This window comes from Camelus ferus, chromosome 1 (genome assembly GCF_009834535.1).
Source record: "Camelus ferus isolate YT-003-E chromosome 1, BCGSAC_Cfer_1.0, whole genome shotgun sequence".
Lineage (NCBI taxonomy): Eukaryota > Metazoa > Chordata > Mammalia > Artiodactyla > Camelidae > Camelus > Camelus ferus.
In genome coordinates, this window is record NC_045696.1 from 99,524,137 (window position 1) to 99,549,930 (window position 25,794).

The 25,794-nt window shown below is 36.4% G+C and overlaps 1 long non-coding RNA gene across 1 annotated transcript; it reads left to right on the forward strand.

The window, feature by feature from the left end:
• Positions 1–608: 608 nt before the first annotated feature.
• On the forward strand, positions 609–25,327 carry LOC116665836. The gene is made up of 3 exons (XR_004322565.1): positions 609–670; positions 23,007–23,011; positions 25,315–25,327. It is a non-coding gene; the product is annotated as an uncharacterized LOC116665836 (long non-coding RNA).
• The last annotated feature ends 467 nt before the right edge of the window (positions 25,328–25,794 follow it).

Here is a 25,794-nt window from a genome sequence, read left to right on the forward strand (position 1 = left end):
TAATATTCAGAGCCACGAGACTAAGTGAAATCACAAAGAGAATAAGTACAAATTTACAAGAAACGGTGTCCAGGTAATAAGGGGCCCTGGACACTCCTATGTTTAGAGGTTTAAGAGATATGGAAGAATCATCAACATATTTTCAAACAAGTTGGCAATAATCCTCAAGAGGTGGCATTATGAATAATTTATTTTTACTATTTTCTAAAATAGCTAATACATTTGTGTTTTTTTTATAGTTTATAATTTATACTGAGTTAAATGTACTTTTTGGTGTTCAATAAGTTTTGACAATTATGTAAACTTGTGGACTATTATCCAAAACAAGATATAGAATTTTTTCACTATCCCAGAACATTTTCTTATGTCCCTTTTTGATAGGTTCCCCACCCATCTGCAACAAAATCTACTGCCATGGATTAGGTTTGCCTGCCTAGTTTCATATAAGAGACTTCTTTTTTTGCTTTTTCTCATCGTAATGTGTGCAATTTAGATGGTTACATTGTATGTAAATATCAGTAGTTATTGTGAAGTAGTATTCCCTTGTCTGTATATTCCATAATTAGTTTATCATTCTTCTGATGATGGACATTTGGGTTGTTGCCAGTTTTAGGCTACTGTAAACACAGCTGCTATTACTATTACTGTATGAATCTTTTTATGGACATATGTTTTCATTTTGCTTAGCTAAATACCTAGGAGTAGAATTGCTGGACATAGAGTTGAAGTAATCTAACTTTATAGTAGCCAGCCAATTTTTGAAAAATTATACCATTTTACAGTACAAATGCAAAATCTTTTAAAACAGAAAATAGTTGTTTTCTAAAAAAACTGCCCTGAGAATTACATGATTTTAAATACTCATACTCTTTAATGCAAATCCTTGATCTAAAATCTTGTCAAAATGGTCTGTGTGGCAGTTTTCAGAGAGAAGTTGCAGGGTTGATGAGTACTGCTGGGACTGTGAAGAGACTGTTCATTACTTAAGCATTACATACAAATTAACTTAATAAACTCTGCTCAGGATGAGCAAGTTGCTCTGTTAATTTATTCTTGGTGGGTAGGGCAAAAGTCTTACTAAAATGGCAGAGGGTGTTCTGAATATCCTCTTGATGTAGGTCTGCCCCATTACTCTCTATCATAACATGCTCTTTTGTGTCTCCTATTTAAAATGAATTGTTTATGATTTATTCATCCTATTGGACTATCAGGTCTATGAAAGCAGGAATTATAATGGCAGGCACTGCCCTAGACAGTTTTGAATGACACAATATATCAGGCATCAGTTAAACATTTCTATAGTTTGAATTCTCACCATAATCAATTTCTGTTTCCCAGGAAAGAAACTTCATTTCTTCTACCATCTAAAGGGAACTTTTCTTGAGAGAGCTTAATACATTGCTTCTCCTTTGTTCTATTCATCTTTTAAGAAAAATTCAGCTCAAAAGTACTGCTCCTGCTCAAAGGCACTCTTCCTACTGTTGTTTTTGAGTAGGATAGAGAGGACGGGGCTCTTGTGAATAAGGGATAGTGTTACCTTTGGCGAGGAGCATAGGTGGTTTACCTACAGTGACAAGATGGAGTAGATGGAAAGTTTCAGTAAGTGTGAAGAAAGAGAGACTTAATGTATTGTACTGCTCAAGGCGCTCTGAACAGGAGTTCCTGTCAATATGGCAAAGTGAGAGACTTCTGAACTTACCTACTCCCACAGGGGCACTGAATCTACAGCTATATATGGAACAATTCCCTCTAAAAGAAATCCATAATATAGCTCAATGGCTCCTACAAATCAAGTGAATGAGAAAAAGTCCATATTAGAATGGTTGACATTGTCTCCATGAAGGGAGCTTGGGTACATATCTGGCACCCCATTTTTTGTTGTAGCCCAGAGGACACATCCCTTTATACCCAGGCTCTAATGGCCTTATGTTTGGGTTCAGTGGGACTGTGGCAGACAAAGGGACAGCTGGCTGGCTGTCCTCCCAGGACTTAGCACAGAGGAAGATGAGGCACTCATCTCCCAGGCTTTTCCTGAAAGAGGTCTATTGGCATATGTTAAAAGCTGCTGCCTAAGGGTTCTACTTCCAATCAGTCTGCATCTGGGTGCTAAGAACCTCCCCTTTGGGACACTGACAGGTCTTGGCACACTTACCAGTGGGAGACCTAAGTACAAAGAAGTCTGCTTAAACACATAGGTTTGAGAAACAGTTAGGACTGAGCTAAATAATAAGCTTCATTTCCTACATGAGACTACACCTTCAATACGAGGAGAGGTGGATATTCTATCTAATGCACAGAAACCAACATAGGCAAAGTAAAACAAACAGGGGAATATGTTCCAGAAAAAGAAAATAAAACCCCAGAAACAGACACTAATAAAAAAAGAGTTCAAATAATGGCATAAAGATGCTTAGTGAGGTCAATAGAACAATGCATGCACAAAGTGAAAATTTCAACAAAGAGATAGAAAACATAAGAAAGTACTAAACAGAAATCACAGAGCTAAAGAATATTCAGTAGAAAGGTTTGACAGCAGACTAGATGAAATGGAAGAAAGGATCAGTGAAATTAAAGACAGGGCAGTGGAATTCATTCAAAGCACCCCTCTCCCCCTGCCAAAATAGAGTGAAGATAGGTTAAGGGACTTATGGGACATCATTGAGTGGACCCATATTTGCATTATAGGGGTCCCAGAAGAAGACAGAGAAAAAGAGGCAGAAACTTTATTTGAAGAATAATAGTTGAAAACTTTCCTAACGTGGGGAAGAAAACTGACATCCAGATCCAGGAAGACTATAATTAAATTGCCAAAATTTCAAGACAAGGGAAGACTCTTAAAAGCAGCAAGAGGAAAACAACTTTAATGTACAAGGGAACCCCTATAAAACTATCAGCAGAATTTTCATCAGAAACTTTGCAGACCAGAAGGAAGTGGCCAATATATTCAAAATGCTGAAAATTGCTAGCAAATAGTCTACCCAGAAAAGTCCTTTAGATTTGAAGAAGAGCCAAATGAGTTTATCACCACTAGACTGACCTTAGAAGAAGAAATAATAAAGGGAATTTTTCAAGTTGAAACAAAAATCAGTAACAGAAAAACATATCACTGTACAAATCTTCATGGTAAGACAAATACATAATTAAATCATAATACTCTTGTAATGGTGGTGGGCAAATCACCTATTAATCTACTATGAAAGTTAAAAGACAAAGTTAATTTGTTAATGAATACACAGGACCAAGGGATGAAAACTGTGACAACTAAAACAAAGTGTGAGAAGGAAGAGTCAGAAAAAGTTACAGCTTTAACATGAGTTCAAATGTAAGTTATCAGCTTAAATAGGCTACTATGAGAACAAGATGTTTCCTATAAGCTTTATGGTAACAGCAAAGCAAAATCTTTGATAGATACACAACCCAATTATTAGCTGCTACAAGAGACTCACTTACATTTTAAGAGGTTAAAAGTGGACTTGGAAAAAAAATTCCATGCAAAAGGAAATTGAAAGCAGAGGTAGCTCTACTTATGGCAGACAAAATAGGCTTTAAGCCAGAGGCTGTAATAAGAGACAAAGGAGGTTATTATACAGTTATAAAAGCATCAATCTAACAAGAGGGTATAACACTTGTAAATATTTATCCACCCAACATAGAAGCACTAAATATATAAAGCAATTATTAACAGACATGAAGAGAGGAATACACAACAATACAAAAATAGTGCAGGACTTCATTTTCAACTAATGAATAGATCATCAAGATAGAATATCAATAAAAAAAATTGGACTTAGATATTTACAGAACATCAACCCAAAAATAGCAGAATAAGCATCCTTTCAAGTGCACCTAGAGCATCCTCCAGGATAGACCATATGTTAGGCCACAAAACAAGTCATAGTAAATTTAAAAAGACTGAAGTCCTATTAGGCATTTTTTCAGATCACAATGTTATGAAACCAGATCAAATTACAATAAGGAAAAAAATCTGGAAAAGTCACAAATATGTGGAAATTAAAGACATACTACCACAAAACCAAGGTGTCAAAAAAGAAATCAAAATATCTTGAGGCAAATGAAAATGGAAATACAACATACCAAAACTTAAATAAGATGTAGCAAAAGCAATTCTACAGGGGAAATTCCTACATTAGGAAATAAGAAAGATCTCAAACAAATTTACATGTCAAGGAACTAGAAAAAGAAAAACAAATTAAGCCCAAAGATAGTAGAATGAAGAAAATAAAGCTCAGAGAGGAAATGAAATAAATAGAGCATAAAGAGAAAATAGAAAAGATCAATAAAACTAAGACCTGGGCTTTAGAAATTATAAAATAGACAAACCCTTAGCAAGAATCACCAAGAAAAAAAGAAGACTCCGATAAAATTAGAAATGAGGACACTTTATAATAAAAGGAGACAACACTGCAGAAATGAAAAGGATAAGAGACTAATGTATACAATATATGCGAACAAATAAGACAACCTAGAAGAAATGGATAAATTCCTAGAAAGACAACTTATAAAGACTAATTTATGGAGAAATAGAAAATCTGAACAGGCTAAATACTAGTAACAAGATGGAAACAGTAATCCAAAACCCTCCAAAAGTCTAGGACCAGATGGCTTCACTGGTGAATTCTACCAAAAAATTAAAAAAAAATTATTACCAATCTTCTTCAAACTCTTCCAAAAAATAGAAGAGGAGGGAACATTTCTAAACAAACCTTATGAGGCTAGTTTTTACCCTGATACTAAAACTAGAGAAGGCCATTACAAAAAATAAATTACAGGCCAGTATCTCTGAGGAACATGGATGCAAAACTCCTCAAAATATTAGCAAAAACAAAATTCACCTATGCAGGCAAAGGATTATATTCCATGATCAAGTAGGATTTATTCCAGAGATGCAAGGTGTTCATCTGCAAATAAATGAAGGGTAAAAATCAAATGATCATCTTGATAGATGTCCAAAAGCATTTGACAAAATTCAACATCTAATCATGATAAAAACTCTCAATGAAGTGGGTGTAGAGGAAACATGCCTCAACATAATAAACGTCACATAGGACAAACCCACAGTCAGTGTAATACTCAACAGTGAAAAACTGAAAGCCTTTGCTCTAAAATCAGGAATAAGACAAGGATACCCACTCTTGTCACTTTTATTCAACATAGCGCTGGAAGTCCTAGCTAAGAGCAATTAGGCAAGAAATAAAAGGCAGCCAACTGGGAAAGGAAGAAGTAAAATTGTCTCTATTTGCAGATAACATGGCATTGTACGTAGAAAATCCTGAAGAATCTGCGAAAAAACCATTAGCAGGCAACTTCAGTAAATTTCAGGATATAAAATATATATATATAAATTAATTGCATTTCTATACACTAAAATGAATGATAAGAAAATAATTCAACTTACAATTGCATCAAAAAGAATAAAATATCTAGGAATAAATTTAACCAAGGAAGTGAAAGGCCTGCACACTGAGAACTATAAGACATTGATGAAAGAAACTCAAGAAGACACAAATGAACAGAAAAATGTTCTGTCCTAATGGACTGGGAGAATTACTATTGTTAAAATAGTCATACTGCCCAAAGCAATCTACAGATTCAATGCAATTCTTATCAAAATTCTAATTTTTTTCACTAAAGTAGACAAAACAATCCTAAAGTTTGTATGGAATCACAAAAGCAATCATGAGAAAGAAGAACAAAGTTAGAGGCATCACAATTCCTAATTTCAAATTATATTATAAAGCTATAGTAATCAAAATAGTATCATATTGGCATAACTTAGACACACAGATCATTGGAACAGAATAGATAACCCAGAAGTTACCCCATACATATGATCAATTAATTTATGACAAAGGAGCCAAGAACATACATGAGTAAAGAATAATCTATTCAATAAATACTGTTGAGAAAACTGGACCACTATCTTATACTATATAAAATATGAATGCAGTATGGATGAAAGACTTGAATGAAGTAATTTGCAGTGAAAAAGAATATGAAAATGAATCTATGTATGCTCATGTATGACTGAAGCATTATGATGTACACTGGAAATTGACACATTGTAAACTGACTATACTTTAATAATACATGTATACAAAAAAGATTTGCATGTGCTACACTATATATATATATAGTAGGAGAATTTGAGTTTTAAATCTATGTGTTTTGAGGGTTACAACATGAAGCGTGTTTCCAACCGACTGTCACGGGATAAAGAGTGTAGGGAACAGGTGTGAGGAGCTGAAGCTTAGTGGTAAGGGGCTGGGGGAACCAGGAGTAATGAAAGCAGTGCATGAGTTAAGGGAGAGGAAGTGTTCTGGATAAACAATGCAGACAGGTAGTGGTTACTATCAAGGCTGAACTCAAGTATGGTAAGACCAAGTATATTATCTGGAGAGGACAAACACATGTATATAGCTACGAAGAAACAGAAAACAAAACCAAACCCCCCTCCCCAAAAGAAAAAACAAAAACAAAAACAAAACATCGAGGACAATCTCATCACACAGAGGCTTCAAATCTTTTCATTTGTATGATATTTGTAGTTCTCTACCAGGTTTAATTTTCAAAAAAAGCCAAATCAGCATCCTTGAAATTGGAGATTATCTAAATATATATATGGAACTGGATGTATGTATGTGTGTGTGTATTTGTATATATATAAAATCTCCACTATCACACCATATATAGTATTATTCATATATATCAGTGTGACAAATGTATCAGTACGATATGTGTATATGTCAGTATGATTGTATATGTTTATGATTCTATGTTTTCCATTCCTTTTCCAGAGTGGATTTAAGGTACCTGAATCAGTGTCATGTGTCATCTCTGTCACTCTAACTAAAGTCTCTGTGATTTTTAGGTCTTTGGAAGACACGTCACAAATTCAGCTACTCAGACAAAACCACCAATACTTGCCATAGTGAAGAAAGAATATCAGAGAAGCATTGTCAGAGCTTTTGGAAGTTTCTTATCATTTGAGAACTTAAGCAGAGTCGAGTGCATTTGGTAGTCTTAGTAAAATTTATATGTTTGATGACTGAAATTGTTTTATGATTTGGGAACTTACTGATAAACCCTGGTAAAGTTATAGATAATAAATCACATCTAGTTACATATTGAATAAGTCCTTTTCATCAAAATCACCCTGTTCTTTTATCACACTTACTAAACTTTGTTATAAGCAATAACATTTGTAAATCTTATTCGTTTAATATTCCTATTCCTTACCAGACTGTAAGCCCCATGAAGCCAGAAGCCATGTATTTTTGGCCACCATTGTAAACCTAGGAAAGTACCAATTAATAAATATATGAATAATTATATGAATTTAAAAGACAGAAAACTGACAATGACTGAAAATCCACGTTGTATAGTTATCATCCTTACATGCCAAAGGGGAATTAATTTAATACTTCTGGAAAGTTCCATTAAGAACATTGTTTATGTTTTCTGAGGTGTCAGTTGCATATATATGAAGGTCTTGTTTCCTAATAACCATGCCCTAAATTTTCCTTCCCAAAAGGCAGTGAACTCCCTTGTCAACCTTTCACAAATTGTAGTCAACACTAAGTCTGGGTTGACACATTTACCCTCAAAATTTTAGCAATTTGATGCTGGGTAAGTTGTTGAAAACACTTTCACTGAAGTTTGTATTTTGCCCTAATTAGCTTTCAAACACAGTCTTTCTATTGATGTTATTCCTTCGTAGCTACTATCCTGTTCTTTTACATGATTGGCACATGTGGGATCGCCCCCCCCCACCCCATTAGTCCAGTTCCCAGCAGTTCTTACTAAAGGTGATACATAAAACATGATGTTTAACCTTAAAAGCCCATAAACTCCAATCCATTCATCTGAAATTCTCCAAGTCTAATGCCTCACATGCTCCTGGTGGCTGAGGCTCCTGGGAAGTGGGACCATTGACTGATCTCAGGCAGGTTTTCCAGCTTAAAGTTGATTTCTCTCCACCAACATTCCTATTGTTAAAGTGCTATTGGTAGCCTTTTAGAAATATTTGGAGTTTCTTGTTGGTGTTATCATCAACAAGATGATATCTTGTTTTTCTAAAACTTAAGTAAGGGAAAAATTTAAGTCCTTTCAATATCATGTTACAAAAGTGCTTCTCAAACTTTAATGTGCACCTGAATTGCCTGGTGATTTTAAAATTCAGATTCTGACTCAGTGCCTCTGGAGTGGGGACTCAGATTCTACAGTACTGCTGGATGATGCTACATGTTTTGAATAGCAAGGTTCAAGGACAAATTGTTGAAAGCCTTTGTAAAAGCCCATGCCACTTTCTATGGTGGTGGTTCTGAAACTTGGTTGCAAATTAGAATCACCTGGGAGGTTTTAAAAATCCTGCTATGCATAAAAACAGACATAGGAATCAATGGAACAGAACAGACAGCCCAGATATAAACCCACAGACCTACAGTCAATTAATCTTCAATAAAGGAGGCAAGAATATACAATAGAGAAAAGACAATCTCTTCAGCAAGTAGTGCTGGGAAAACTAGACAGCAGCATGTAAATCAAGGAAATTGGAACACTCCCTCACATTATACACAAAATAAAGTCAAATGGCTTAAAGACAAATAAAAGACAAGATGTAATAAACCTCCTAGAAGAAAACATAGGCAAAGCATTCTCTGACATAAATCTTAGCAATGTACTCCTAGGACAGTCTATCTAGGCAATAAAAATAAAGACAAAAATTAAACAGGACCTGATTAAACTTGTAAGCTTTTACACAGCAAAGGAAACCATTGGCAAAACAAAATGACAACCTATGGAATGGGAGAAAATATTTGCAAATGATGAAACTATCAAAGGTTTAATTCCCAGTATATATAAACAGCTCATACAACTTAATAAAAAAAAAACCCAAACAACCCAATCCAAAAATGGGCAGAAGACCGAAACAAGCAATTCTCCAATGAACACGTACAAATGGTTAATAGGCACAGGAAAAAATGTTCAAATTGCTAATTATCAAAGAAATGCAAATCAAAACTACAATGAGGTATCACCTCACACCAGTCAGAATGGCCCTCATTCAAAAGTCAACAAACAATAAATGCTGGCGAGGCTGCAGAGAAAAGGGAACCCTCCTACGCTGTTGGTGGGAACGTAGTTTGGTGCAGCCATTATGGAAAACAGTATGGAGATTTCTCAAAAGACTTAAAATAGACTTACCATATGATCCAGCAATCCCACTGCTGGGCATATATCCAGAGGGAACCTTAATTCAAAAAGATATCTGCACCCCAATGCTCATAGCAGCACTGTATACAATAGCCAAGACATGGAAGCAACCTAAACGTCTATCAACACATGACTGGATAAAGAAACTGTGGTATATTTATACAATGAAATACTACTCGGCCATAAAAAAGAATAAAATAATGCCATTTGCAGCAACGTGGATGAGCCTAGAGACTGTCATTCTAAGTGAAGTAAGCCAGAAAGAGAAAGAAAAATACCATCACTCATTAAGTGGGATCTAAAAAAATGAAAAAGGACGCTAGTAAACTCATTTACAAAACAGAAACAGACTCACAAAGATAGTCTGGTTATGGGAGCAAGGGGGTGGGAAGTGATATATTTGGGAGTTTCAGATTTGCAAAATGTTAGCCATTATATTATAAAAATAGATTAAAAGACCCAAATTTCCTCTGTATAGCACAGGAAGCTGTATTCAATATCTTGTAATAACCTTTAATGAGAAAGAATATAAATATGAATATATGTATGTATATGCATGACTGGGACACTGTGCTGTACACTAGAAATTGACACATTGTAACTGACTACATTTCAATTAAAGGAAAAGAAAAGAAAAATCCTGCTACTCAAGCCTTACTCAGTTTCCAATTAAATTGGAATATTGGGGGTGAGATCTAGTTATCAGTTTTTAAAACTCCCCAGCTGTTTCTAATATGCTCTAAGGGCATATAGCTGCGTTTACACAACTAATTAGGACCATTCTACAGTTCTGTAAAACTGCTAAGGTATGATGGTTTTATTGCCCTGTAGGACTTTAACTAATTTTGTAACTAATTTGGTATTTTATTTCAGCTTTTATTATTTTTTTCCTACTAAATACCAATTTCTCAAATTTTATTTTGTCGTCTTGCTAGTTTGCTCATTAATGAGTTAAATAAAACTTTGACACATAATTGGTAATTTTCACGTGTTTTATCCAGTCCAATATCATAACTTCTCAGCTAGTAGCTACATTTTCTCTTGTGTTTGAGTAGCAGCCAGTCTTTTTTTGGAAATTGATAATGAATACATTATAAATTTGTGTGTTATTTTGGGGTCTCCCTACACCCCTACCATTCTTGGTGCCATACTCATCAAACCAACAATTGATTGCTAGTTTAGTAATTATTGACATACTTGATCTTAAAGTACATTTCTGGAAATCAGGTTTACACGCTGCCCTATGCCACTTCACTATTGTTTGGAAGACAGTTCCCTCTTTTATTTACAAGAGAAATGCCACAGCGTAACCATCCGCTGGCTTGGACGTGGAGTTGTTTTCCTACAGTGGGGAGGAGTTGGCTCTACTCCACCCACATTTTCCCCCAGCTTCTCCTTATGACTGATGGCTCCCATTTGCAGGATGTCAGGCCAGGGTCTGAGGGGCTGCCTGTAGCAAAGTAAATTGGCCCACTTAGGGATCAAACCTGGGAACTTGGCTTCATCAGCACAGTAATCTTAGCTGAGGCGTGAACCTGCTATTTTATCAGCTGATTGTGAAAGCTGTGATTCTGAAATTGTTCTGCTTCTCAGCTAAAGAAACATTGTGTTAGAGATTGGTAAAGGTGAATATACTTCAGAGTTACAAATACAAAATTTAAGATTTAAGTAAAAAGTAGCTAAAATTATATTTATGTATTAAAAATTCTCTCATGCAAGTAAGGGCATCTAGCTCATATCATCTCTTCTTTTTAGGCTTCACCTTTAATATAATTTTTCAATTTTAAAAAATAAAGTATATTTTACGTACTTAGGTACATGCATTGCCAATTTTCATAATGTACAGTAAATATTAAGAGAGACTATAAAGTAATAACATGCCTCAGATGGAAGTTTTTCCCTTCAATGTTGTCTGCTTGCAAGTTATCCACTTATTCTGAAGAGTACATAAAATTTTTTTCTGGATAATTTTAGACAAGGAAACTGTTTTCTTAGTTGGACCTCTCTGACTTCATATGGTCCAGTCTTTGAATGTCTTCCACTACGACAAGTTGTCTTTTTGGCTATATATAATTATAGGAATTAGCTAAGAGCCATTTCAAGTCAAATCTGTTGCATAAGGTATAGATTTTAAGTTGCTTTAATTAACTGTGGATGAGATACGTGATATGATAATAAATAACAAACCTGCTTTTCTCAAGTGGCTTATAAACTGGTTTTGAAGGCTCCTCCCAAAAGGGAATTTTAAAATGTTTTAAAATAATGGAAAAGTTAATGGAATAAGTAAGAGGTGTCATGGTGACTACTATGAAGGGCATTATTTATTTTCATACTAACTTTCTGGAAGTATTTATGTTTTGTTCTGTTTTGTTTTTGATTCATTACACATAGATACAATATTCTAGCACTTTTTTAAAGGTAGTATTGACATGATTGGTTCTAATTAAAATTTTTTGGCCTTAATTGATTATTCCAGGAGAAACAAGAAATTCACATGCTAAGTCTCAGAAAAGGGAGCCATGGAAATATGATGATTTGCAATTTAATACTTAAATAATTTAAATTCATTTTTTGCAGCAAATATACATTATATATTTCTATATTGTTTATTTTATTCACATGACTATAAAATCACACTTATTTATGTACCTCCATGGGCCATAAGCAAATGCTTATGATCCATGAATTAGTACATTTAATTTATAATAAAATTTTATTAATCAAATGGTTAGCTTCAGTGTATTTTGGGATTGATATTATTAACTGTTAAAATTTTTAAAGAATTTGTCAAATTATATTTTCCCACTAACAGTGAAAATAATTGTTTTCTCAAAATATTAACTGCTACCAATGAAGTCTAATGTCATCAACTAAATATTTCATAGAGAAGAAAGGTCAAAACTGCCAGAAATTTCAAAAACCTTTCCTTACTTCCATCTACCCAGCAGCACCTCTTCACTTTTTTGGTAATAGTACACCTTATTTCCTCTGAGAAAAGATCTGTCAATCACTGATCACCCTCAGTCAGTGGAATTTGGGAGCAGATCTGGACATAACCATCTGGCCAATCAAAATATCCTACCAACACCATCTCTAATAATTGGCTCAGGGATGGGTCTGTAACTGAGGCTGAGCCAGTAAGAGTCAATGACAGGATTTCTGCTGGACATTTTGGTCATGAAGTCTTTTGCATATGGAGTGGCTAAGAAACAGAAGCTTAGAGTTGCTGGTTGGTCATCTTTGTTACTAAGTGGGGAGAACTGGTCTGGGAAAAATGACAACCTCAGTAAAAGATGACTGGGAGAAGGAGAAAGATTACTGATGCCTTTTTTTGAACACTTGGATACAATCCTACCAACGGCTGCCTTAGCCCTAGTTTTTCATTAAAGAAACAATGCCTTCCATTTTTGATTAAAGTAGTTTAAGATGCGTTGCTGTCACTGGCAACAAAAGATCCTGGCTGTTAACAAGTAGATAATAAAAATCATGACTTATTTTTGTGGTCATCTTATTATTTACTTTTAAATTAAGCACTTAAAAATTAAAGACCATCAATACATTTTGATAATGGAATAAAAATCTGAATGAAGACCAAAACAGTAAATGTTACAGAAGATTAATTCATTTGCTTTTTAGTCATCAACATCAATTGTATCTGATAAAACTAGAAAAGAAATAGGAGTGATTCTTATAATGCTAAAAAGAGATAGAAACAAAAACACATACAATGAGATTCATATAGCCAAGACTAAGAAGTATTTTAGAAAATATTTCAGCATGGGCTTGGAAGCTATAGTAAATTATCACTAAGATCCTTCCAAATATGAGGGTCTGTGACTTTTTCACTCTAAAATGGTAGACAAATGCAATTATGGTAAAGAAAATACATAAGTAAATTCAAGTGAGATAAGTGATCAGACCTAGTGGAAATAGAAGAGTATAGAAGATGGTAAGAATTCAGATGGATTTTGAAGGAGGGAGGGCATTGAGTTACTAGAGAAACTGTAGTTTTCTTCTATACTGTTTTGATTTTATATTTAATATAGCATCAACTTCCATGGATTAAAATAGTCTCAGACAATCTAATATCACATCTGAAATGTTCTTGTTAAATCGTTATTGTATACTTTCATTTAAGACTTCCTATAGATAAACAAGCTTCTTACGTATAGCACAGGGAATTAAATTCAATATCCTGTATAGCACAGGGAACTATATTTAATATCTACCTATAATGAAAAAAGAATATGAAAACTAATATATGTCTGTATATGTATGACTGAAACATTATGCTGTACACCAGAAATTTACACAACATTGTAAACTGAATTACAGTTTACTCAATTACTCAATTAAGAAAAGGAAAAAAAAAAAGAGACTTCCTAGAATATTGCTATGTTAATTTGACTTTAAGGGAAGATTGTTGAGCTACAAAATATAAGACAACATGACTAGATATAAGAGATACACAGATATAAATGGAGATAAAAATTGGAGGAAAAAAATAACAAAAACCTTTACAGCAGTTTCCTAAGCAGGGGTTCACCTTATCAAAAGCTTCATGGATGATTCTAATCATGCAATGGAAGGCCCTCCTCCCGTTGCTCTTCTTCAGCAGATCGGGCATATGTTCCAGACAATTTTATGTAAAGCCTCACAGATGATTCTGATGAACATTGTTTGAGAATAACTGGGCTAGAGATAACCCAACAACTTATGTTAACCCTTATATCCAGCACTATTACTAGATGTGTATGTCTAATGCCCCAAGTATGTTTTGTGGGATCTGCAAAAGTGTCCTATGATCACGTATATGCATCTTAGCACATTAAAGCCATACCAAAATTTTATAAAAACCACTTTAACAGTTTAATCCTGTGCTTTTTTCAAACTTGACTCTGAAACCCTTTAGTACTGTTATATACCAATTATTATCCTATTAATTAATAACTAGTTTCCACAGAAATAAATGTGAATAGAAACTCATGTTAGGGGCTCTCAAATATAACTATGTTGACTTCAAAATTAAGACATTTTCTATTTAACCATTTTTAACCTAGCATTTAACCTGATTATTAAAGTCTAGGGTCAAGGTAATTTGAAAGATGCTTATTCCGTGAGTATATACTTTTGCACTGGTCCCTAGAATGGAATTTTCAGTGTCAAAATGGCTAGAAAGACATTCAAGAAAAGCAAAATTACAGTTAGCTTTCTCAATTTTTAGCTAACTGAATCATTCAGGGTATGGAAAAAAAAATATTCCCCAAAGAGCATGCAGGTAGAATGTATGTGTTTCAGAACTTAGTGAGAAGCATAAGCTTTTTCAGTTGTTAATAGTTTTAATGTAAAACTACCATTTTTGTTGTACTGTAGTTCATGATTTACTTACTAGATTAGAAATATATGACTTTTTAAGAGCTATATATATTGCAAAAAATCAAAACTCATAGTTCTGAAGTGTCAGGAAAGTGACATGGAAATGGGTAAGAGACTGACTCACACTCCCCAGATAGCAAAGATCTCACTGCTTTCTACCAGCAATACTTTCTTGCTCTCTCATCTTTGATGCAGTTTAACGTAGTGTTTCAAAGCATCATTTTTTGAAGTTTCTGCCATGGTCAGAAGGTTTCATGTGGGTGGCTTGTATGTGTACGTCTCTGGGTCTTCTTGGGCTGTGCTTGTTGGGTTTTTTTTTTGAGTGTGTGTGACTTCCAGTTTTATACAGATGTTTGAAGGTTGCAGTTTTCTGGGTGCCTGTGAATAAAGGCGATGTTCTATTTCCTGCTGTCCTACAAGTTCCATAAAAGAGGTATAACATCAAAGCCCTGTTGCCAGAGCATATAGTTCTTCCTTTCTGAGGAAATGAAACTTCTTGGTGTCTGCTCAGTTTTTATTGTTGTTTTTTGAATTCTGTATCTTTGCGACCCAGATACTATTAATCAGGGCTTTACCTTATTTACAAAACCTCCAAAAAAGTCACAGACCTTCAAAAGCTCAGTAGTGTTGGCAGTATTAGAAAACAATGAAAGCCTGGCTACATGTGGCAAAAATACTCTTTCCTAACGCACTATTACGGCATTGTGGCAGTCTGTTTCTCAAATATTCATTTCCACTTTATTACTTTTTATTAATACCTGGCTATTTATTAATGGGATAGACCGTTCATGTGGCAGCCTCCTTACTGCTGCTTTTTGCCAGTCCAGCCTACACTGTTTATTCTCATGCAATATTCACCTTTAAATAATTATGCCTTGAAATAGCTTGATATTCTCTCTCAATATTTATATACCTGTACATATGCACACATATATTTGCACACGCACATACACACACACTATTTAAAATCCTGTCTATAGCAAAGAATAACAGACTAAAATAACACAAAAAGCCCCACAGGCCATTTTCAGGTTTCTTAGAGCATTCTGAAGGTTTCTTTCAGCATCTTGTTGCTTTCAAATCTAATGTTCCTGAAATATTTTCCATAACTGAATGCCCCATACTATGGGAACTGTGAACTCTAATCTCTGATTTAGCATCCTCTTCTTACTTATACATTGTTGTTTACATTAAGCGTGATACCTCTTGCAATCGGTTTTAATGGGCAGGTATTAACTTTCACTAGTGGCCTGAATTTGATGGCAATGCTAAAGAGCCTTGCACCAGAATGTTCCTAAATTAATCTACCAATTTGACCCAGTAACCGACATGCATACTAAAACACTGATGTGAATTGAAAATAAAATAACTGCGCTTGACAGATATAATAGTTTAAGTGATTTCAAATTAACCACATCCCACTGACCGCAAGTGAAGAATGTGTGCTTTCCCCGGCAATGAAACGTGCTCTGGGGGCTCATTATACAGAGTGGAGCAAGTAAATCCAGAGTGGAGTAATTGATGCTGGGAAAGAGAGAGTGACAGCTACTTAATGATTCTCAAACTTAGACATAAAGATAGCACGAGCACTTCATAGTTATTTTTCTCTTTTCAATTTTGAACCATTATAAGCTTAAAATCGGCTTGTGTAGTGACTTTAAAACCTGACCTAGCTTTCCAGAAAAATTAATCATGGCAAAGATGCCTCCACTGCTGCAGCAAAACAGTACATAGCAGACGACTTTGACGCTGGAAAAAATCTAGATGTTTTCACAACCTTAGGTCTCTTCTATTCCTCTAAGAACTCATGGAATAATTATCTGAATCATTAAATATCCTTAGCCTTTATATTGAGTATAAATATTTTTTTTTGGTGTAGGGAAGTAATTAAGTTTACTTATTTATTTGTTTTTGTTTATTTATTTAAATGGAGGCACTGGGGATTGGACCCAGGACCTTGTGCATGCTAATCATGTGCTCTACCACTGAGCTAAACCCTCCCCCGAGAATATAAAAATCTTACTTCATGCATGTGTTGTTATATACATTTTACTTCTCTTTTTAGGGCATTAAGCATGTGGTTGTTAAAATGTTTTTTTGAAAAATGGAAATGCTAAAATATTTAAAATTTAAACCAAAATAAGATAGCTTTTTCTTTGAAAAATTTGGCTAACATCAAGTTCATGCTGAGGAACAGGTGAGTAGCTGAATAAATGAAGCCTTTGGCCTTCCATTTCCTATAATGTAAATATAGTTGGCAGCAGAATTTCTATTTAGGGAATGAAGTTAGCAAAGCTATGTGGTTTAGTCATATCAAGTGATTTCTCTGGGGTAATGATTTACCACTCATTTCTAAAATATAGTTTTTTAAATTGACTATGAAGAAATGGTTGAACAAAATTTACCCTTAATGAACATGGAATGTCAAAGACTCTAATATGTAATTTTTATTTAATTCTCCCTGAGAATTGACTTTTGGGCATTTTCAGTTCATGGCCAAATTTATCTGCTCTCATCAGGCCTCTAGAACAGCAAACGACTGAATTTTCCTTCTTTCTTTCATTTAATAGGTAGTACTTGGTTCTTTTGCTATGCTAGTTTCTCTACTAGGTATTTGATAGATAAAAAGGTGTACAAAAATTTATATTTATATAAATATACATTTATATTAAATACAAACATATAAATAGATATGTATAAATGTATGATATAAGTATATATTTATATTTCTTTTAACTTTAAAGAGAAAAATCCTATTGGTGCAGCAGTGAAAAGTGGTCTGATACATAAATGCTCCCACAGGTGCTGGGAACCCGGAGGATGACATGTCAGTGAAATTTTGGAAAAATTGATTTGTGGAAGAGTTGAAGGCTCAGAGGAGTAATCTAGGACAAGAGAGTAGGTGGGGAACATTCTAGAGAGGAGGATTGGAACATGCAAAGGCATAGGGGCAGCAGAGCGTATAATCCACTTAGAAAACTGTAAGGGCTTGGGTAACATACCATAGTGGTTGTGTGCGGATGATGAGGCCAGAAAGAGAGGCAAGGAGAAGAATATAAAGGTGCTTTAAAAAATGTTTTGCTAAGGAAATTTTAATGCATATGTTCATTCATTAAATCATTCATATTTGAACATATATTTATATGCCATGCACTGTGCCTGGCCCTGGGGATACAATGTCAAACAGGTATGATACCGGTGCCATACTGTTTATTATTTATAGGAGAGGCAGGTAATTTAGGTGCCTTTACAAGGAAATTGCAGGGTAGAATAGGAATTTATGGGATGGACCCCCCCAGATCACTCAGCGGATTATAGAAAATTAACATACAAGGAGACATCTGAAATCTACATGAGGATTAGTCCAGTGAATGGGGATGAATAGTGAAGAGTGTTCTAGAGAGAGGAAACAGTTCATTAGAAGGCTTGCAGGCAAGCAGGCATGGTGATGCTCAGGGAACATGGTGCAAGTTCTGTATGGCTGAGGCTTAGAAGATGAGCTTAGGAGACCAATGTGAGAAATAAACTTGGAACAATACGCAGGGATTAGGCCATGGAAGCTTTGTTAGCTTGATATGGAGTTTGGACTTTTCCTTAGCACAGGGAGGAGCCGTAGAAAGCTTCTAAGCTGGGGAATGGAAGAGGTGAGTCTGCATTTATGAAAGCTCTTTGAGGCAGCATTGTGTATTGCAAGGGCCAAATGAGGCAAAAAGAGCAATTGGTACTTAATACAAATATTATCTAGTTAAGAGATGACAATAACTTTGATTAAAGGAAATGAAGAAAAATGAATAGGTTTGTAATACATAATGGATGAAGAATTGACTGATTTTAGTCACTTACTGTATATTGAGAAGGATAAAAATAAGTCATGGTTTATATTCAGGATTCTGATTTAGGTAACTGGGAAATGATTGTGACATTCATTTAGATGGGTGACATATGAGAAGTTGCAGCCATGGATGAATGGGAGTTTAGGTTTTGATTTGGTGAGCTGGAGGTGCCTGAAAACTTGTAAGTGTAAATGTCCAGGAGGCATTTGGACATATGAGTCTTAAACTTTGGAGAGATATAAAACAAGGAGAGTTGAAAGCATGATGGCGATGACAATTCAAGCTGAGAGAGAATAACATCGTTCATGGAACTGGATTCAGATCAGAGCTGAAGGAATACCAATATTTAATTAGAGAAAGCAGAGGGGCCTGAGAAGGAAACACGATTACAGCCAGAGGTCGGATGAGGATCAAGAGGACAGTCTCACCGGCTGAGAGGAAGAGGGTTTTTCAACAGCATCAAATACTACAGAAAAGATTGAGAAAGGAACACTGGAATTAGCAATGATGATCTTGGACAAAATAATTTCTATTCTACAATGAATGTGGACCAGTAGTGGGGAGAGTGTTCTAGAAAGAGGGAATAGTGAATGAGAAGGCTTGGAGGCAAGCAGACCTAGTAAAGAAATGAAGCAAGTTCTGTATGAGTGATGCTTACAGGATGAGTGGAGGAGACTAATGTGAAATTAAACCTGGAACAATAACTGGAGAGCAGAAGTTAATGAGTGTGTGTGGAATGATTGAAGACTACAAAGAAAACTCTTTCAAAAGCTGTGCTACAGAAAGAAAAGGGAAAGAACAGGTGTTCCATATGGATCAATAACATTTTATGTTTTTTTTAGATGACAGATACCTAAACATGTTAAATATTTATGGGAAGGAGTCAGTAGAGATGCAAAGGTTGAAGATAAAGGGTTGACCTGTATGGGTGTGGTTGCCGTTGGAGAAGAGAGATGAAGCTCAGTGAAATGAAAGACATGTGTCTCCTATGAAAGTAGAAATGAGAGGCTCACAGCAAGAAACGTGAGTGCGGTCCCTCCCATTTGGAAGATTCAAGCAGAGGTACTCTTGGTTTAATTGGGTGGAAGCCTGGCTAGAAGATGGGTACATTTCAGAATAGAATTATTATTCTATACATAATGTAAAAGTCATATTCAGAAGTAGAAACTTAACTTTTTCTGTCAGCCTCATGAAGACTGATCCAGATGGTCCTCAGGGCAAAAAAAAAAAATCTCATTTATTGCATGAAATAATGAGTCACCAGGTACTTGAAGAAGTAACATGGCCACAGCAGTGGTATGAACAGAGATATTAATTTTCCTGAGCCTGTGAGGAATAGAAGTCACTCTCTCCCTTGTTAAGTGGAAGAAGCTGGAATAGGTAACAAGTCCATTTGCAACCACTTGAAACTGATGATAAGTTTCTGATACCCAGGGAAGGATGGAGACTTTTATTCCAATTTCCTTTGAGGAGATATGTTGTCCTGATTGGGGAGGACTTATAGGAACCCTGAAATAAGTAAAGAATCTGGTTTGAGGGAGAGCTGAGGAAGCATTCACATAGGATTACTTTCTAAAGGCTTAACCCCCATGGCAATGTGGACTTTAAACTAGTGGATCAGATAAACAAAGGCACAATTCTCAAACAAAGGCACCAACTCTATTCTTTGGGGACTGATTCACTTAATTCCAGCATTTATTTGTTCTGTAGAAGATGGCTGAGGCAGCATTTTGTACAACTGGTTTCCCCACTTCCCCACCTTAACCATGATTATCTGGAGTTTACTTGTTCCACATTGTGGAAGACCAGGAGGAGAGAAATACCAACCAATGAATTGTTGCCTAGCCCAGATACCTTAAAGATGAAGTATTTAATTTTTTTCCCTGTTGGAAAATTCTTCTTAGGGAACAGAATACAAGGATATGGCTACACGTGTGACAACATCATGGTAGTAACAATTTGCCTGGGTGCGTTATTTTTATTTAGCCATAGACGCTTGGCTTAGGTATGGGTAACTAACACTTTAGAACCTTCATCATATATTAATTTATTTAACTTCCGCTAGAACTTTCGAGTCGAGAACTATTACAATTCCCATTTTTTAGACATGAAGAAACTGAGGAACAGAAAGACTGGTATTTTGTCCAAGTATTACAACTCAGAAGTGGCCATACTAGAATTTGAGCCAGGGAATGCTGTTTCCAAAGTTTATGTGCTTAACCAATATAGACAAATTACTCTCAGCCATTTGTTTCCTAATGAGATTAGATTGAAGATAACTGTAAGAACACTATAGGAAAATGTTTGATTCTGGACATGAGGAAGTGGCAGGTGTTAGACTTCCCTTCCTGACTAAAACAATTACAAAGCTAGATAATACATATATTCTGGCATACACACACACACACACACGCAAATTATTTTTAGGCAGGAGGAAGGCGCCAGAGAGCAGAGGTCCTGGAGAAAAGGGAAGTACATGAAGCAAACTCCGTATTTGTGCTGCCTTTCTGCCTGGGGGCTTTCTCCGCATCACAGCACAGGAAAGTAGACCCAAACATGTATCTTCAGTTTCACTTGGTAGAAGATACACAGATTGGATCTAGGTCTGCAGAGGTTTCAGGCATTTGAGGGTTAGGTGTGCAGACTGCAGACTCAGGGAAGCTGTGCAGGGAAGGAGCCTGCAGCCTCTACGAAAGTCCCCCTGAGAGTCCCCTTCTACAAAGTGAAGCCTGGTAGAGAATAGCCACTGGTGGGCTTTGAGCTGAACAGAGATTCCACAGGTCATCCCGTGCTGGGCTGTGCTGATGTTCTGACATGCTAGAGGGGGAGAGACCTTGCTGAACATCCTCAGTGTACAACCAATTTCCCAGAAAGGCCATGCATTAAAATAAGGGCTACTCCAGTCCAAGTGTAACAACTATTCTAGGTCTTCCCGCCTTTGAACAAAACTTAAAACAAATTTGGGCAAAGTAAATCTGGTATGGCAGTAAACCAGCTCTCTGACAGGACAGCTCTTAAAAAACAAACAAAAAACCAAAACAAACTCATGGAGGAGAGGCAATCCCAAGTGGTGACACAGGAAGATCCTGAGTTCACCTTCTCCCATGGACACAGAATCTACAGCTACATAGGGAACAGGTTCCTCTGAAAAAGACCTGAAAACCAGCTGAGCAGCTCCCCCAGTGGGCAAACAAGAAAAGGGTCAAACAGAGGCAACAGAGGAGGCTGAGGTGTGGTCTTCCCATGAACCCCATCCCTGCCCTGGCGACCCACGTTCAGGAGGGAACTCGCAAACCTATAGCTTCTCCCTGAGGAGCAAAGGGTTCATACCCCAGGTCAGGTGCCCCAACATTTAAGAACTGCACTGGAAAAACAAGCCCTCCCAAACATTAAGCTTTGAAAACTAACAGGGCTTGTGTCCCTAAGACCCAAACTGAGAAACTGCTCTTAAAAGGCTCATGCATACATTCACCCCAGGGCCCAGTGCAGAAGCAGCCATTCAAAAAAAAAAAAAAAAAAAAAAAGCCCAGACTTTATGACAATGAGATTCACTTGCTAATCTTAAAAGTGTTGGCTTGAGGGGCAGGGGCCTGTTAGGATACTTTCCGGGGACAGAGGAGCCAGTGGGTGCCATTTTTGCACCCTCTCTCTACCTTGCTCAGGCTGGAGAGTGCCTTTTTCTTTTTCTCGAGCAAGTGTCATCTTCATGCTCTCCCTCTGCCATGCTCCACAGTGCCAGTGTCTCCTAGACGGGAGGTTTTACACGTGCCTGGTACCCTGGTTTTTGTGGCTGCTGCCCAGGAGATGTCTCTTGATCATCTGGACCTGGAGGGCAGGGGCACTTGTGTTCCTGGGTCCTATGGGACTGTAATCATAGGAGAGGCGGTGCTCGGCAGATTACCACCCCCAGGGCACTGCGCAGATAGTCAACTAAAACATACCCCCAGTCTTTCTGAGAAAGAGGCCTATTTCTGTGTTTAGGAGCTTCGGCCTGAGGGGCAGGCTTCTGGTCTGGCATACTTGCTCTCAGTGAATCTTTGCACTTCCCCTCTGCCTTGCTCCGGCTCACCGATGTCGCCCAGAAAGGAGATTATACCCTGTCTGATGCCCCAACTCTCGCAGCTGCTGCCAGGGGACACCTCCACATTGTCTGGCCCTAGTGACTGGTGGGGCTTATACTCACAGGTTTCACAAGACTATAATGCACAGAGAAGGGGCTCTTAAACAGCTAAGACCCTGAGGCACAGCAAGAGACAACAGGCCTAGTTCAGTCTTCCTACGCAAAAGCCTGTGAGCTTATTGCTCCAGCTGCGGCCTCGGCGCTGGGGAGGCTTCCAAGGAAACACGTATCTCCACGCTGATGGTAAACCTTTCCGGGGACCTCTGGAGGTGAGCGCTGTCTTTGCACTTCCCCTCTGCTGTGCTCTAGAGTGCCGCTATCTGTCAGAGGGGAGCTCTCACACATGGCTAGTGCCCTAGTGTTAGGGCTGTCACTCAAGGAATTCCCTTTGAATGCCTGGCTTTCGTGGCATTTTGAGTCCCACAGGACTGTTACAATCAGAGAGACAGTCATTGGCAGACTACCACTCCCGGGATACTGCACAGAGAGCAGACTGAAATTATACCCTGTCTTTCAGTGAGAGGGCTTATTTGCCGATCATGGATCTGTTGTCTGAGGGGCAAGCTTCCAGCCTGGCACACCTCTAGAGGCCTACAAGGGTGCTCTCAGGAAACAGACTGAGGAACACCATCTTTATGTCTTCCCTCTACCATCTGCCAGACTGGAGTGTATCCACTAGTCTGTGGACATGATTTTTGCAACTGTTAACTGAGGACACACACAGATCACCTGGTCTGGTGGCCAGCAGGGCTTATGCTTGCAGTCCCACAGGACTGCTTCCTGAGGGTTTGGCTTCCAATAAGGCTGAATCTAGGAGCTGACTGAGCTCCCCCTTTTTGGCACACCCTCAACAACCAGGAGGTGTTACAAATAAAACGGGCCGCTTGGATAATCACAGACGTTTGAGAGACAACCAAGAACTAGACCAGGGTTAAAGACAAGCTTCATCTCCTATACAAGATGGCAGTTTCATCTAATACACAGAAACAAAGACAGAGAGTAGAGCAAAATGAGGAAACAAAGGAATATGTTTCAAATAAAAGAACAAGGGCATTACATAACACTTACGGGATCAAGCCAACAAAAAGATATAACATTTGTAAATATTTATGCACTCAATATAGGAGCACTTAAATACATATAAAGCAAATGTTAATAGACCAAAACGGAAAAATAGACAGCAACAAAATAATAAATAATAATAGGGGACTTTAATACCCCACTGAACATCATTGGACAGATCATCCAGACAGAAAATCAACAAGGACATATTGTCCTTACTTGACATATTAGACTGGATAAACTTAACACACACATATATATATATATAATATTCCATTCAAAAGCACCATAATAAACATTCTTCTCAAGTGCACTTGAAACATTCTCCAGGATAGCTCACAGGTTAGGCCACAAAACAAGTCTTAGTAAATTTAAGAATAGTTAAATGATATCAAACTCTTTTCCAACAATGGAATGAAACTAGAAAGTAATTATAAGGAGAAAACTAAAAAATCCACAAATATGTGGAGATTAAACAACATACTACCAAACAACCAATGGGTCAATGAAGCAATCAAAAGACACATTAAAAAAATACCTTGAGACAAAATGGAAATACAACATACCAAAATTTATGGGAGGCAGCAAAAAGTTCTGAGAGGGAAGTTAATAGTAATACAGACCTACTTTAAGAAACAAGAAAATCTTAAATAATTTAACTTTACACCTAAAAAAACTAGAAAAAGAAAAACAAATGAATCCCAAAGTTAGTAGAAGAAAGAAAACAAAGATCAGAAAGAAGACAAATGAAACAGAGACTAAAAAGACAAGAGAATGGATTAATAGAACAAGAGCTTATTCTTTGAAAAGACTAAAAAAAAAAAATGGACAAACCTTTAGCTAAACTCACTGAGAAGAAAAAAGAGAGGGTTCAAATAAATAAAATCAGAAATAAAAGAGACGATGGTACAAGTGAAACCAACAAAATACAGAGGTTAATAAGGGACAACTATAAACAATCATAAACCAACAAATTGGGCAACCTAAGTGAAATGCATAAGTTCTTAAAACATACAACTTTTTCAGTCTGAATCATGATGAAATAGAAAATCTGAATACAGGCATACCTTGAAGATATTGCACTTTGAATCCAGACCACCACAATAAAGCAAAATTGCAATAAAACAAGTCACATTTTTTTTTTGTTATCCAGTACATACAAAAGTTACGTTTACACTATGTTGTAATCTATTAAACATGCAATAGCATCATACCTAAAAAATTTACTTGCCTTAATTACAAAGTACTTTATTGTTTTAAAATGCTAACCATCACCTGAACCTTCAGCAAGTCATAATAGTATCATCAAGGATCACTGATCACAAATTGTTAAAAACAAACACAATAATGAAAAACTTTAAAGTTTTGTAAGGATTACCAAAATGTGACACAGAGTCACGGAGTAAATAATGTTGGAAAAATGGCACTGATAGATTCCTTGACATAGGATTGCCACAAACCTTCAACTTGTTAAAAAAAAGAAAAAAAGCATATTTGCAAAGCACAGTAAAGCAAAGAACAATAAAATGAGGTATGTCTGTAGCCTGATTACTAAGGATATTGACTCAACAACCAAAAACATTCTAATAAACAAAAGTCCAGGACCAGATGGCTTCCCTCGAGAATTCTACCAAACAGTCAAGAAGGAATTAATATCAATCCTTCTCAAACTTTTCCAAAAAATAGAAGAGGGAATACTTCTAAAGTCATTTTACAAGGCTAGCATTACCTGGGTATCAAAACCACAGACAGCATAAGGAAAGAAAATAACAGGTGAATATCCCTAATAAACATAGATGCAAACATCCTCAGCAAAATGTTAGCAAACTGAATTCAGTGATACACTGAAAACATCATATACCATGATCAAGTGGGATTTATTTCAGGGATGCAAGGATGGTTCAACATCTGTAAATCAATCAACATGATATACAAACACTAACAAAATAAAGGCTAAAAATCATTATCTGTTCATTAGATGCAGAAAAAGCATTTGATAAAATCCACATCCATTTATGATAAAAATTCTCAACAAAGTTGGTGTAGGGAGAACACATCTTAATATAATAAAGATCATATAAGACAAACCCATAGCTAACATCTTACACAATGGTGAAAAGCTGAAAGCATTTCCTCTAAGATCAAGAACAAGACAAGGATGCCCACTGT